Source organism: Equus przewalskii, chromosome 2, assembly GCF_037783145.1.
Source record: "Equus przewalskii isolate Varuska chromosome 2, EquPr2, whole genome shotgun sequence".
Lineage (NCBI taxonomy): Eukaryota > Metazoa > Chordata > Mammalia > Perissodactyla > Equidae > Equus > Equus przewalskii.
The window spans coordinates 38140360-38152974 of record NC_091832.1 but is presented as its reverse complement, the minus strand read 5'-3'; the positions used below and the strand labels follow the sequence as shown (position 1 = coordinate 38152974).

At 46.0% G+C, this 12615-nt stretch overlaps 1 protein-coding gene and 1 long non-coding RNA gene across 5 annotated transcripts in view; one reads left to right on the top strand and one right to left on the bottom strand.

The window, feature by feature from the left end:
• KAZN (kazrin, periplakin interacting protein) overlaps positions 1–12615 on the top strand; it is a 1021468-nt gene that overhangs the window by 517394 nt on the left and 491459 nt on the right. The gene's annotated exons all lie outside the window — the stretch shown is intronic.
• On the bottom strand, positions 2554–11359 carry LOC139080743 (uncharacterized). Its single transcript, XR_011535483.1, has 2 exons — positions 11141–11359; positions 2554–5131 (listed from the first exon to the last, which is right to left on the bottom strand). It is a non-coding gene; the product is annotated as an uncharacterized lncRNA (long non-coding RNA).

Below are 12615 nucleotides of genomic sequence, written 5' to 3'. Positions count from 1 at the left end.
TGCAGTGTCGTTTTAAAGCCTGGTTTTAACAAATGGCCAAGAGAGAAGAAATGCAAATGTGTATTGATGTAGACTGTCCAACTTTGGGCGGGAGCCATGGAATACGGATGGTACCTACAGCAAAACAATAGATAATGCATCCACAGTTACAGGGGAACTTAGTATGCACGGGACAGCTCATGCGGAAGATACAGATTTTTGTTTTCCAGATGTAGAAGGAATGAATGAATCACAGGCCGCAGACTCCGGTGTGGGATAAGTGTCAAATCTCTTTATTTTCTTCCGAGCAGCTTAATTTCAACTGTGACTATTCTGTGCCATCGTGTAGGCAGGAAATTCAACCTCATTGATTCTCAAGGCTCCCCCGTCCTCAGCCCAGAGAGTGTTTTCCTAGCACCAAGGTACTGGGAGGGTCCCTCATCCCCCACCCCCACCCCCGTCCTTCCCCCGACTCCCCAGCATGTACGAGCTGTGAGTCACCAGACCATACTGGTTGCCATGGAGACACACATCATCCCAGTCTACTGGTCCCTTCAGGTCTGGGGCTGCTGCTCCCACTCCACGCGTGGAGGCTGGGGGGATCTCGGTGAGGCTGGGAAGCACGTCACCCTGCCCCTGGGTATTCTCGCTGCCCCTCTGGGGCTGGGCTTTGCCCGGAACAGAGTGCTGGCTCCCTGACTCTCAGAAAGCTCTTCCGCTTCTGGTCCAAGAGAATAGACTTTTATTCAAAAACTATCCCTCCCTCTCTCTTCATGTCCCTCTCAGAGATAGCTGCCCCCTACCCCACCTCCCCAAATCTATCCACTTCTGTGATTTTAAGCCTTGGTAAACCAAAGCCAAAAAGAGAAACGTCCAGCAGGCAACTCCAACTCTCCGCCCTGCCCTGAGCTCCCAGCCTGGAGCCTGTGGCCTATTTGAGAAATGGAAAGTGGAAAATAGAGAGCAATACCCAAATATATAGATGTACATTTGGACATTGCTATATCTATGTCAGCCCCACAAATGTTGTCCATCATTACAGGGAGGGGAGACGCACCGTGTTCTTTTCCTAATCATAACCAGCAGCCTTCCCGCGCAATCTGGCCCTTTCTTAGCTTTGTCAGTCTCATAGCTCCGTTCCTTAACTAAGTATTTCATTGCACCTTCCATCTGCCTTCCCAATTCCTTACTTTGTCTTCAATGCCCCCATTTAGGTGACAGCAGGGAGAAGCAGGGACTGGCAGATCACACAAATCTAATGGCCATAAGCATCTGTGTGAGCCTGAGACTGGGCAGAATGTGCCAGAAGCCATAGGGAAGGTCAGAGGCCATGACGTTGAAGAAGGGGTCCAAGGAGACGTGACACAGTCACATGAGACGGAATTCAAATGCCTCGTGTGTCAATTTGTACGTCAGACAAATTGAACAGCCAAGGGAAAGCAATGTTTTATTTTGAAAGTGTAGATCTGAATGGTTTCTTGGATGTTACTTCTGTGCATCGGTGTGTTACCCAGGAAGTGTGAGGACAGGATGACAGGCCTGACTCGGAGCTGGCGACCAGCAGTCTAGACCCGTCCTTTTCCACAAACGAGTGTATGCCCTTCGAGGAAGCCCGTTCCCCAATCTGACTCTCAATTTGCTCTTCTCTACAAATAGAGGATTGGAGCAGTTGATCACCGGGCCCTCTTCGGTTTTGATGGTCTTTGGCGCTGGTTTTTTCAGACAGACAATATTTTTAAATGTGTTTTTATGGTGATTGGGTTGTCTGCTCATTACACAACTGCAGACCTGGATGGACTTAAACCTCCAGTCACGTCAGCCTGCCGCAACCACACCTTCACTGTTCGACTCTATAAAACCCAGCAAACTTTCTGTATATTAAAGTTTAATAGCAGCTCAAGAGTAAGAAGGCGAAAGAAATGTGAACAGTACCTAAGGGTGTTTTATTCTTGTTGACTCTCATATGTATGGTAAATAGTTTTTGTGCCTGATTTTGTGATGAGAACAGGTTCTTAAAAACTCCAGCAAAGAGAGCCCATAAGGAAAAAGGAAATCTTCTACCATAAAGAAAGCGCTAAAATATTCATATATTTCTTTGGAGACCCAGCAGGGGACGGAAAGAGCCAGCATTTTCAACTCGGCAGACGCATTTACCTCCAATGCTCTCCTACAAACTCCATGCTGGATGGATGCTGGCCAGCATAACTCAGCCTTCGGATAGGAGTTCACCCAGAGCCACCTCAGGGTCAGAGCAGATGATATGCGGACATGTGGCTGGGCTGTCCTACATGTGTGTATACTGATGTGTGTTTGAACACGTGCGCGTGTGTGTAGAGAAATATATAAATATATGTATAGGAGAATATAATAGCCAATTATAAAAGAATCGTTCAAATATATTGCTTGGAAGTTAGTTTCTTTTTTACCTTTTAGAACAGAGGCTGGCAAACTTTTTCTGTAAAGGATTAGATAGTACATATTTTAGGCTTGTGAGCTATAAGGTGTCTGTTGCAACTACTCACCTGGCCATTGCAGGGCGAAAGCAGCCACAGACAGTATGCAGACAAATGAGCGTGCTTGTGTTCCAATAAAACTTTATTGATAAACACTGAAATGTGAATTTCATATAATTTGCATGTGTCACGAAATATTATGCTCCTTTTGATTTTTTTTCAACCATTTAAAAATGCAAATGCTATTCTTAGCTTGCGAGTCATACACAAACAGCTGACAGGCCAGATTTGGCCAAGGGCTGTACTTTGCTAATATATAATTTAGCATGCCATTTCCCATAGAAAAAAACGACTGTCGATATTGTCTGGGTTACCAGATCAATCCACAAGGGTCAATTTAAACCATGAAGAACCCAAATACAGCATATATAGTAACTACATTTTTGAATGTTTGTGTTCAGCACTGTGCTGCGCTCTTTATATTCATTACTTCTCTTAATATAATTTATATTCATTACTTCCTTTAATACTCTTATGTACAATCTTATGGGGAAATAGGTTTAGAGAGTTTTAGTGACTTGCCCATCTCAGCTAAGAAGCTACAGAGCTGGGATTTGAACCAAGGTCATGGGAACTCCAAGCTGTGAGATTCACAGCAAAGCTCCACAGCTGGAGTGTAAAGTCGGGGGACAATGTCTGGGAGCAGGAAGATGCCTGACAGCTAGCGAGCACTCAGTGCCTGTTAGCCATCATCGTTCTCGTCATTATTACTTCAATACTACTAAATTGCCGCTTAGGATACCATTTCCTCAACTAGAGTTCCAACCTGGAATGCCCCAAACATTTTTCCTTCCCTTCCCTGGCTTTCAACACCCCCGCAGTGCCATTTTGCTAGAAACGATGGAAATTCTCTTGAGTAGGTAGGATTGACTCTGTTATTATACATACTTTGGCCTCTGCCTAAGAGCTGACAAGCCAGTCATTTCCCAGTTGCTCCAAGTGAGGGAATGAAGGGTAAAAAGGACTCCATTTACAGCAGAGTTTGGGCAAGCCATGCTTGGAACCCCTTGCTGTCCATTCCTGACATATGAGCTGTTGGCGAGTCATGAATCAAAGAATCAAGGCCTTATGTATAGACGTGTGTTACCACCATGCACCGAGTCCATCAAGCATTTGAAATGGAACATTTCATCATCACCATCATCAGTAATATTTTAGCATTCACGGAAGCTACGAAATTTGCCGAGAGCAAAGAACCCTCTCAGGTCAGCCAGGGCTAAAATTGACAAATTGAAATAGACAAAGACGTAAATGAATACTTTTTGCCGCTTTCCATTTTTATCTCCCTGCTGTTGGCTACAGTCTTTTTCCAATTTCATAGTGCCCCTTAATTTTAAACATATCCGTCACTCCCTCTGTCATTCTGGGTACCAAAAAACTCATTCCCCTGGGACCATTTTCAGCTGTCAGAAAACCACTTCATAGTAAGGTATAGAAGAAGTGATTAGATTGAAGGTGTTCTCCTCTCCCCGCTAAATTGTATTGATCTTGAAAGAGATCACCTGTCAGCCAGAAGCGATTCACTCTTGGTATAATTTGGGGCAACATAGCAGGCCACCAGGAGAGATGCTGCAGAGCAGAGTTCTCACTAACATCTTTCTGATAATTTCATCTAATTCACCTATGACGAAGTCTAATCCTCCTCCTACAGGTAGTTAACAGAATTATGAATTCCAATGCTTGCGGGCCAGGACCTATTATTGTGTGAGAAACCATCCCCAAATTTAATAGATTAAGAAAATGTATTGTTAAGCCTCATGATTCTGTGGGTTGACCGAGCTCAGCTGAGTGGCGTTCACTTGGAGTCTTTCATAAAGTTGTAGTTAGACGGTGGTTGGAGCTGGAGTCGTCTAGAGACTTCTTCACTCACATATCTGGTGCCTGGGCTGGGATGGCTACAACGGTGGCGTCTGGACCGGAGTCTCTGTCTCTCTCCATGCAGCCCTCCATGTGGCTAGCTTGGGCTTCCTCACAGCATGGCAACTTTAGGACAGTCAGATGTCTTACATGGCAGCTAAGGGCTCCAAGAGCAAATGTTCTAGGAGACATGAAGTAGAAGCTGCCAGTGTCTTAGAGCAGGGACCTAGAAACTGGTACGGCGTCACGTCCACCATAGTCTATTGTTCAAGCAGTCGTGGAGCCCTTCCAGATCCAAGAGGAAGGGAATTCGTCTCAAAGAAATTGCCCTCTTTAATCCACCATAGATTGGATGAGAACTCAGGTCACCTTATCCAAGCCCTGTATATGTGCTATCTAATCTTCTTAGCAGCTAGCAGAGTCCAACCTGTTCCTGAAATGCCTTTAATAAAAAAAGACTCACTGGTTTTCTGAAGCGGCCCATCCCAACTCGGGACATCTCTGCCTCTTCGGAAATTCTTTTCACATTTAGTGGAGCTCTGCCTCACCCCAGCATCTGCCCATTTAGTCCAGTTCTAGTTCTTGGAACTACAAAGAGCACGCCTCTTACCTTCCAAGTGATGCTCTTTCGTATATTTGAGGGCGGCCCTCCTCACTCTGTTGAGTCTTCTTTTCTCCCAGCTACACATCCATCTCTCAGGTGACAAGTCTCGTCATTCCTCCCGCAAGGTCACTTCTCTCCTCTGAACAAGCTCCATTTTCCTTCGCGTCCCTCTCACGGCCTGGTGCCAAGTACACAACAGGAAACTGATCAGTCAGAGGAAGGCAGACCTCCTCCCTCCCCATCCGGGTGACCTCTTGTCTATTAGGCACTTGTCACGAGGATAATACTTTCTGAAATATATTAATCTGCTTTCCTTTTTCATGCTTCCTTGAACATCACTATCCCCCTATTCGATAGATGCATCCAACACTCCAGGGGAGGTTAGGATTGTTGGAACAGGAATGCAAAGAGAAAAAGAGCCACTGCTCAGCTTTGGACTTCCAGTTTGGGATTTTTTTGTCCACAGGTATATTAGGAAAAGCAGAGTTCTTCCCTACTGTGTGTCTCCTTTACTGCTCAGACAGGACACTTCACTACTGGTCACCAATGTGTGGGATTTTTCCCACACCAAGCAATTCTGGGACACCAGTTGGGTGTCCAACAGTTTAATTCCATTCTGACACTGTCTCCCTGGAGATCCCACAGGTGAAGGGCTCAGTCCCACCGGACTGCCCCCCCCCCAGGTGCCAATCACAAGCAGTAGCTGCCAGGTGACCCACAACTTTTGTCCGACTCAACTACAAATCCGAGGTTCCCATAACCTCCTCCCGCTTTGATTCAATTATTTGCTAGAACAGCTCACAGAACTCAGGGAGACACTGACTCACACTTGCCACTTTGTTAGAAAGTATGGTTAAAGGATACAGATGAAGAATGAACAGCCAGGTGAAGAAATACAGAGGGTCCTGAGGTCTGGGAGGGTCCTGAGCACGGGAGTTTCTGTCCCCGTGGAGTCGAAGCGCATTTCTCTCCCAGTGGATGGAAGTGTTCACTCACCTGGGAGCTCTCCAACCCCGTACTGTTGGGATTTGAGGAGGCTTCCTCGTGTAGGCATGATTAATTATTAACTCCATTTCCAGCACCTCTCCCCTCTCTAGAGAAGTGGGAGGTGGGACTGAAAATTCCAAGCTTCTAATCAGTGGCTTGGTCTTTCTGGTGACCAGCCTCCATCCAGGAACCCACCCAGAGTCACCTCATTAGAACAAAGGATGCTCCTAGTGTTCTTATCACTTAGGAATTTATGAGAGTTTTAGGAGCCCTGTGCCAGGGACTGGGGACGAAGACCATATATATATTTCTTACTATAAATCACAGTATCACAACGGGCTAATATTATTTCGAGATAATGGTCTCAAGATATAGGCTTTGTGAGAGAGAAGAGTGTCTTCTAAACTCCAGAAATCTAAGCATGTTGGATTCAGAGCGTGAGACGTCCTCGAAGCTAGCGTGGAGAGGACAGAGGAAATGAGAGAGGAGTTGTTCTCTGCAGACAGGAGAAGTTGTTCTCTGCCCCGATGGAGGAGGAGGGAAGAGAAAGGAGAAGCAGTGGACCTGTGTCCTGGGGTTAGAAACAGCCCGATGAGTGGAGGGACTCCAGGGTTCATCACTGGTTCTTGCGTCTCCAGAATAGATAGGGCCATTCAGACCTGTTACAGACACTCAGTGTCCTACTAGTACTCATCAGGTAGAAGGTTAAAAATGACCTAGGAAAGTCTCTAGATGGGTGGACCAGGGGCTGCCTTGTGCTCTTATCACATGCTTTTGTGAAAAAAACACCCAGGCGGTCGGAAAGATCTAGTGGGATTAGAAAAGATGGACCCCATGGCCAGATCGCATAACAGTGACTACAGACTTTAGCAGTAGGTGATAGCACAGCCCCCAAAAAAACCCACATGGCACCAGCTGCGTCTCTGCAGTTCCCAACCCTGGAATCCTGGGGGCCAGGTAAAGCCAACAGTCCTGAACAGACACCAGCAAAGACACGGAGGACAGCAGGCAGCCTGTCCTCCCCTGATTCGAGGAAGGTGGGTGGGCTTCCCTCTGCCCAGACAGGTCCCAGGAAGAGGAAGCAGGAGCAGGATGAACAATGGAAAATCAGACACTTCCCCAAAGCAGACTGAGTTAATCCCAAAGGGCCTGCTCTAATCCAGAAGGGACTGAGCCACCTCCAACTAGTAGGATGCTGGCTTTATTCATTGCTGCCATCGGTGGAATGCATTTAAAGAAAGCTACTTTTTTTTTGCACATCTGAGTTGCAGAGCGTAAACTGCCCACCCCCTGCAGAGCCCAGGACCCATTTTTTACAGCCAACTGTTTGGCGCATCATTTACAGCAACTTCCTCTGAGTCGATCCAAACAAATCTACCTTCTGAGCTTCTCCCAAGTCATCAAAGACGGAAACAGTTGTAGAATTTTCCCTCCCACATGTTGGAGATCCCGGGAGATCACCCAATTAAACCAAGATAAAGCGCTAAATGTGTGTTTTCACCTAAATGCGCATTGACCACTCGATTCTCAGACTCCGCCATCTTTAATGTGATGAGATGATGGCACAAGCACTGATAGGCACCAAAGCTCAGGCACCATCTGTAATCAGGATCACTCTTGTGGGGCCAGCATTTGAATCTAGGAAGTGTTTCCCGAGGCCTCGGCGTTGGCAGGTCTCTGGGTGAAGTGGGGAGTGGGAGGGAGAAGGTGGGAGGAAAAGAGGAATGGGGGTGTGGAAGGTTGTGGTTCACAGACAGGGTTTGTGCCCAGCTTGGCAACTGGAAGACTTGGATTAAGTTACTTTATCTTCCCAAGCCTCTCAGTTTTCTTATCTGTAAAAGATTTTATCACCATTATTACCGTTCAACCTACCTGACAATTGAACACCAAGGGAAGCTTTGAAACGAATAATAACAAAAAGATTCTAAGGGGTTTTACTATTTGCAAAATTTTTTGACATACGTTTTCTTCTCAAAGCATTTCAGGTAGTGATTTCCAAACTGTGTTCCCTGGATCCCTGAGGGTCCCTGGAGCCTCCCCTAGGGAGAAGGGATTGAAGTAGGGAAGGTGCTGGGTGCGCAGGATTCCCACTCCCCATCATAATCCCAACCAAAGCAGTGGTGCCACTTCTATCGGTTTCACATGGCCTTTCTTCATTAACAGATTCCCCAGCTTTAGAAGAGAAAATAGTTGGAAATTTGCTGATTTCGAGAAAGTGGTAGGAGGAAGGATGGTGCTGAGCCATCTATGGACGTGGCGGCCTCCCGTGGCTCTCTTAGAACAGCCTGCTGCCTCCTTGCTCCCTCTTCCTACCCACCGCTTGACTCCCGGAGTCAGAAACAGTGTCCCACCCCACCTCACCCCTCCAAACCCCAGGGCCCAGAGTCCTCAACCCAATTTGCCAAAACCATAAACCTACCCTCACTCCTGCTGCCCACTGCCCAAGTTCCAGCGTGACTCAGACAAGCATCGGAGAGAAGATAGAATTCACAGTCCAGGGACATTCTGGGGATTCATGCCTTATTTCCAAAGGGCAATGATTGTTATTATGCTTAAATGAACTGCTTTCCCAGCTGAAAACATGTATTTTTAAAAAGCTTAATTTCTCTCCTTTCTCCAAAATGGGAATCAAGTATTAACTGTGGCCGGCACCTTGAGAGCGTTTTCTTTTTTATACTTCATAGAATCCTTAATAATACTAAAATTGCCCAGAGCATTTCACACTGAGTTATGAAGTCATTAACATTTCTGGGATAAACACAATACCCCAGGACAAGTTATTAGACATATAGTAGTGGGTAAAAATTAGGTACATTGAAAAGGCCCCATGTCTAGCAACTGCAGGCAGAAAAATTCACCTGTTCCTAGTTAAAGGTGACAGAGATTGTGCCCCACATTCCATGTGCAGCCTGGGTGGCCTTTTCTCAGCTAACTGACTCAGCATATTGGGTATCGGTAAAATTTTAAAGAATCACCATATTGGTGTCCCAAGGCCAGCAATCTTTCCAAACTCACGGCTCTGCATCCTGCCTCGAGATCCCTGGTATTTATGATGGTGTCAACAACTGGATGGCGGCTCCCCCCCACCACAGTCTATTCAGACCCTTAGCAAATTTCATCTAGCTGTGCTGTAGCTTTTAAATCAGCAGAGGAATCCATCAGACATGCTCTCGACTTTCCGCCCTCCATCTCCTGTTTCCACCTGTCCTTCACAATCACACTCAGGTTTCACCAGCTTCGTGGAGATTTCCAAAAGACTAGGACTCATATTTTCTCTCCTCTTGATAAATGACCCTGGTATATTTTACCAGGAATTTTCTTTGGGGGACTTCAGCAGACTGTACCTTCGTGATTCTTGAATTTTGCTCTCACACGAGGATTATGGTTATGAAAGAAACCCGAGGGGATTGGCCATTCAGACGTGCCATGAAGCATCCTTGCCTCTGGCTGAATCCCCAGCCCGCAAAGATAAACTTTTGTGAAGTTTATAGATGGTCTCAGAAGTTCTGGTGCTTTATGAGTTTCCTTTAGCCTGAACGGTGCTGGGGTGGCGGTGTCCTTGCCTAGAGCCTCTCCCTTCCTACTCTGTGGAACCCTTTCCAGAAGGATAAGATCAAGAAGGGTAGTGTGCCCAGGAAGGACTAATACAACTCTCCCGTCTTGTATCTACTGCAGATACCACTGATTCACACGGTGCCTTTCCCTCCAAGCCTAGACACAGTTTCAGAAGGCTTCTCAACAAAGAATTTCCCATTGCTGTTGACATATGGTTACAAACGTATATTCCATGTCTGGTGCAGTCCCTGGGAAGCAGCCCAGCTGCAAGTGGGCATGAGGCTTGAGATGTCAATTAAAACTGCAGCATTGATGCCGGAATTCCACGTCTGGGTATTTATCCGAAGAAAATGAAATCACTAAGTCAAAAAGATGTCTGCATCCCCATATTCATTGCAGTGTTATTTACAATAGCCAAGACACGGAAACAGCCTAAGCGTCCATCAATGGATGAATGACAGAGAAGATGTGGTATTTTTATACAATGGAATATTACATGGCCATAAAACAGAAAGAAATCCTGCCACCTGTGACAACATGGCTGGACCTCGAGGGCATTATGCTAAGTGAAGTAAGTCAGACAGAGAAAGACAAATACTGTGTGGTATCACTTGTATGTGGAATCTGAAAAAAACTTGAATTCATAGAAGCAGAGGACAGATTGGTGGCTGCCAGCGGTAGAGAGTGGGGGTTGGGCCCAAGTGAAGATGGTCAAAGGTACAAATTTCCAGCTGTAAGATAATTAAGTCCTGGGGGTGTAATGTACAGCATGGTGACTATAGTTAACAATACTGTATTGTATATTTGAAAGTTGCTAAGAGAGAAGATCTTAAAAGTTCTCATCACAAGAAGAAAATCTATAACTATGTGGGTGATGGATGTTAACTAAACTGACTGTGGTGATCATTTCACAATACATCCATATTTCAAATCGTCATGTTACACACCTAAAACTAATATAATGTTATATGTCCAGTATATCTCAATTAAAAAATTCATTAACCTATAAAACAAAGAAGAAAACTGTCGCACTATCCAAATACTCAGCTTTCCAGTTCTAACCACTTACATCACCCCCTAGGCCCCACACCCTCTTGCCCAGGGTGAGTGGCCAAAAGGGCTCTAGCCCATGGGATCTTCAGCAAGTGCCTGCGTAATTCAAAATATCTGATTCTCGGAGTATTTTCACCACTACATTTGGAATTCATTTACAGAAGAGCCCGTGTCCCACATTCCCCTTCGAGCCAGCACTGACTTCTCCCTGCACAACTCCGCTGCCCTCCACCTCCATTTCATACCAGCCGCATCCTGAATCCGTCGTCCTCACATGGCGCCGCTCCTCAGACTAGATCTTGAGTCTGGGGCTCTCCTCTTCCGACTCCAGACCCTTCTCCCTCATCCAGTGAACAGACTCTGCCTTCTCCGGGACTTCTCGTTGCTTGGCTGATCACCTAGTCTATTACTTCCACGTGGAGGCTCTGAATTTACCAGCCTGTCTGAACTCCAGAGCCACCTCCTTCAGTATTTCTCTCACCCCCCTTCCAGGTTCTGTCAGCCCCTTGGCCATTTACTGTGACAAACCCCAACCCTAAATCACCCCTACGGCCCCATATTCTCTCTGTAGAAATGATGACACTGAACACACCTGCAAGGCAGTACCAGTGGGCTGGTATCCTATGTTGATTTCATGTGCTGGGAAACCATGATATCAAAATCATCATGTTCTCATAGTGAAAAGAAGTATCCCAGACTGCTGCTCGCATGCTCCAGAGAAACTGTCGGTGCTCTTCTCCATCCCACATTTCCAGAATTTCACACTCCCCAGTTTGCCTATCGCAGTGTCAAGAGCGATCATTGGTGGCTTAAAGAACTCAGCCATCAACCGAAACCAAGGGTAACGTGCTTTCCCATTGTGAGAACACATCAGGAACCCAGGTCTCCAAGGCAACTTGAAAGAAATAGAAGGGCCTGTAAATATTTGTTAAATGGAATGACCAAAAGCTCTCTGCACCAGCCAAAGCAATCTCTTAATTAACTTGAACTAGAGCTCCCTAATTACTGGAGCAGGCTCAAGAAGGAGTCGCCTATAAGGACCTCTCCAGTTGGCTTGAGTGACATGCAGACTAGAGCATGATCCTCAACTCCATCTAGACATGGGTCACAAATAATTCGTTGTTAATAATGACCAAAGGTCCAATGTCAAATAACAATTTCTTCTCTTTCTGTTTTAAATCATCCGGAATTGATTTGAGATTACCCACTTAGTAATGTCCTTGTACCCTTTCTCATTTACCTATACTTTCGTGGCTGGGAAACAGAGGGGTCACCTGTGCAAGAGAGTTGCTCACATGAATGTCCCTCATCACATGTATCTAGAGAGAGTGGATGAGGTCCTGGAGGCGCTGACACTATTTTGTTTTTTGAGAGCTTGGGTTGATCTACCCTTTTGGGAAGAGACAAAGAGCTCCCAGATATGTATGCCTTCGAGCTAGGCTCCAGTGGAGGCACAGATGGCCACTGCCGACAATGTGACAGGCAGATTGGGGAGTGTGAAAGCCCAGGTCTTAGGTGTCTCATAAATGTGGAACAGAGAAGGGCACCAGTAGTTTCTCCATGAGAAGTTGAAGTTGGCCACCTGCTCTCCCTCTGAGTCTTTGGTGCTCTGTCCCTCCTAGTCTTTAGCATCTCCTGGGTACAAAAGATTTCACCAGACTATGAACTCTGAGAGAGCAGAGACAACACCTGCCTTGTTCTCTGTTGTACCCCCAGCACAAGCACGGTGTTGATAGAAGGTGCTCAATACATATATGTTGAATGAATGAATGAACATTTTTCTAATGCCAATGGCTGGCTGTTCTAGACCTCAGACAATGATACTCTACAGAGCCTGAATTTTGAGGAAGCTCCCAAATCAAGACCTTTCCAATCCTTTCCAACCATCAGGGAGCCATACTCCCTCAGGACCCCGCTGAACCAACGTAGCCCATCATATCCAATAGAACTTTCTGCAACGGTGGAAGCAGTCTGTATCTGCTCTGCCCAAAACAGTAGCCACTAACCTCGTGTGACTCTTGAGCACTTAAAGTGACTGGGGAAATGAATGTTTAATTTTATTTCATT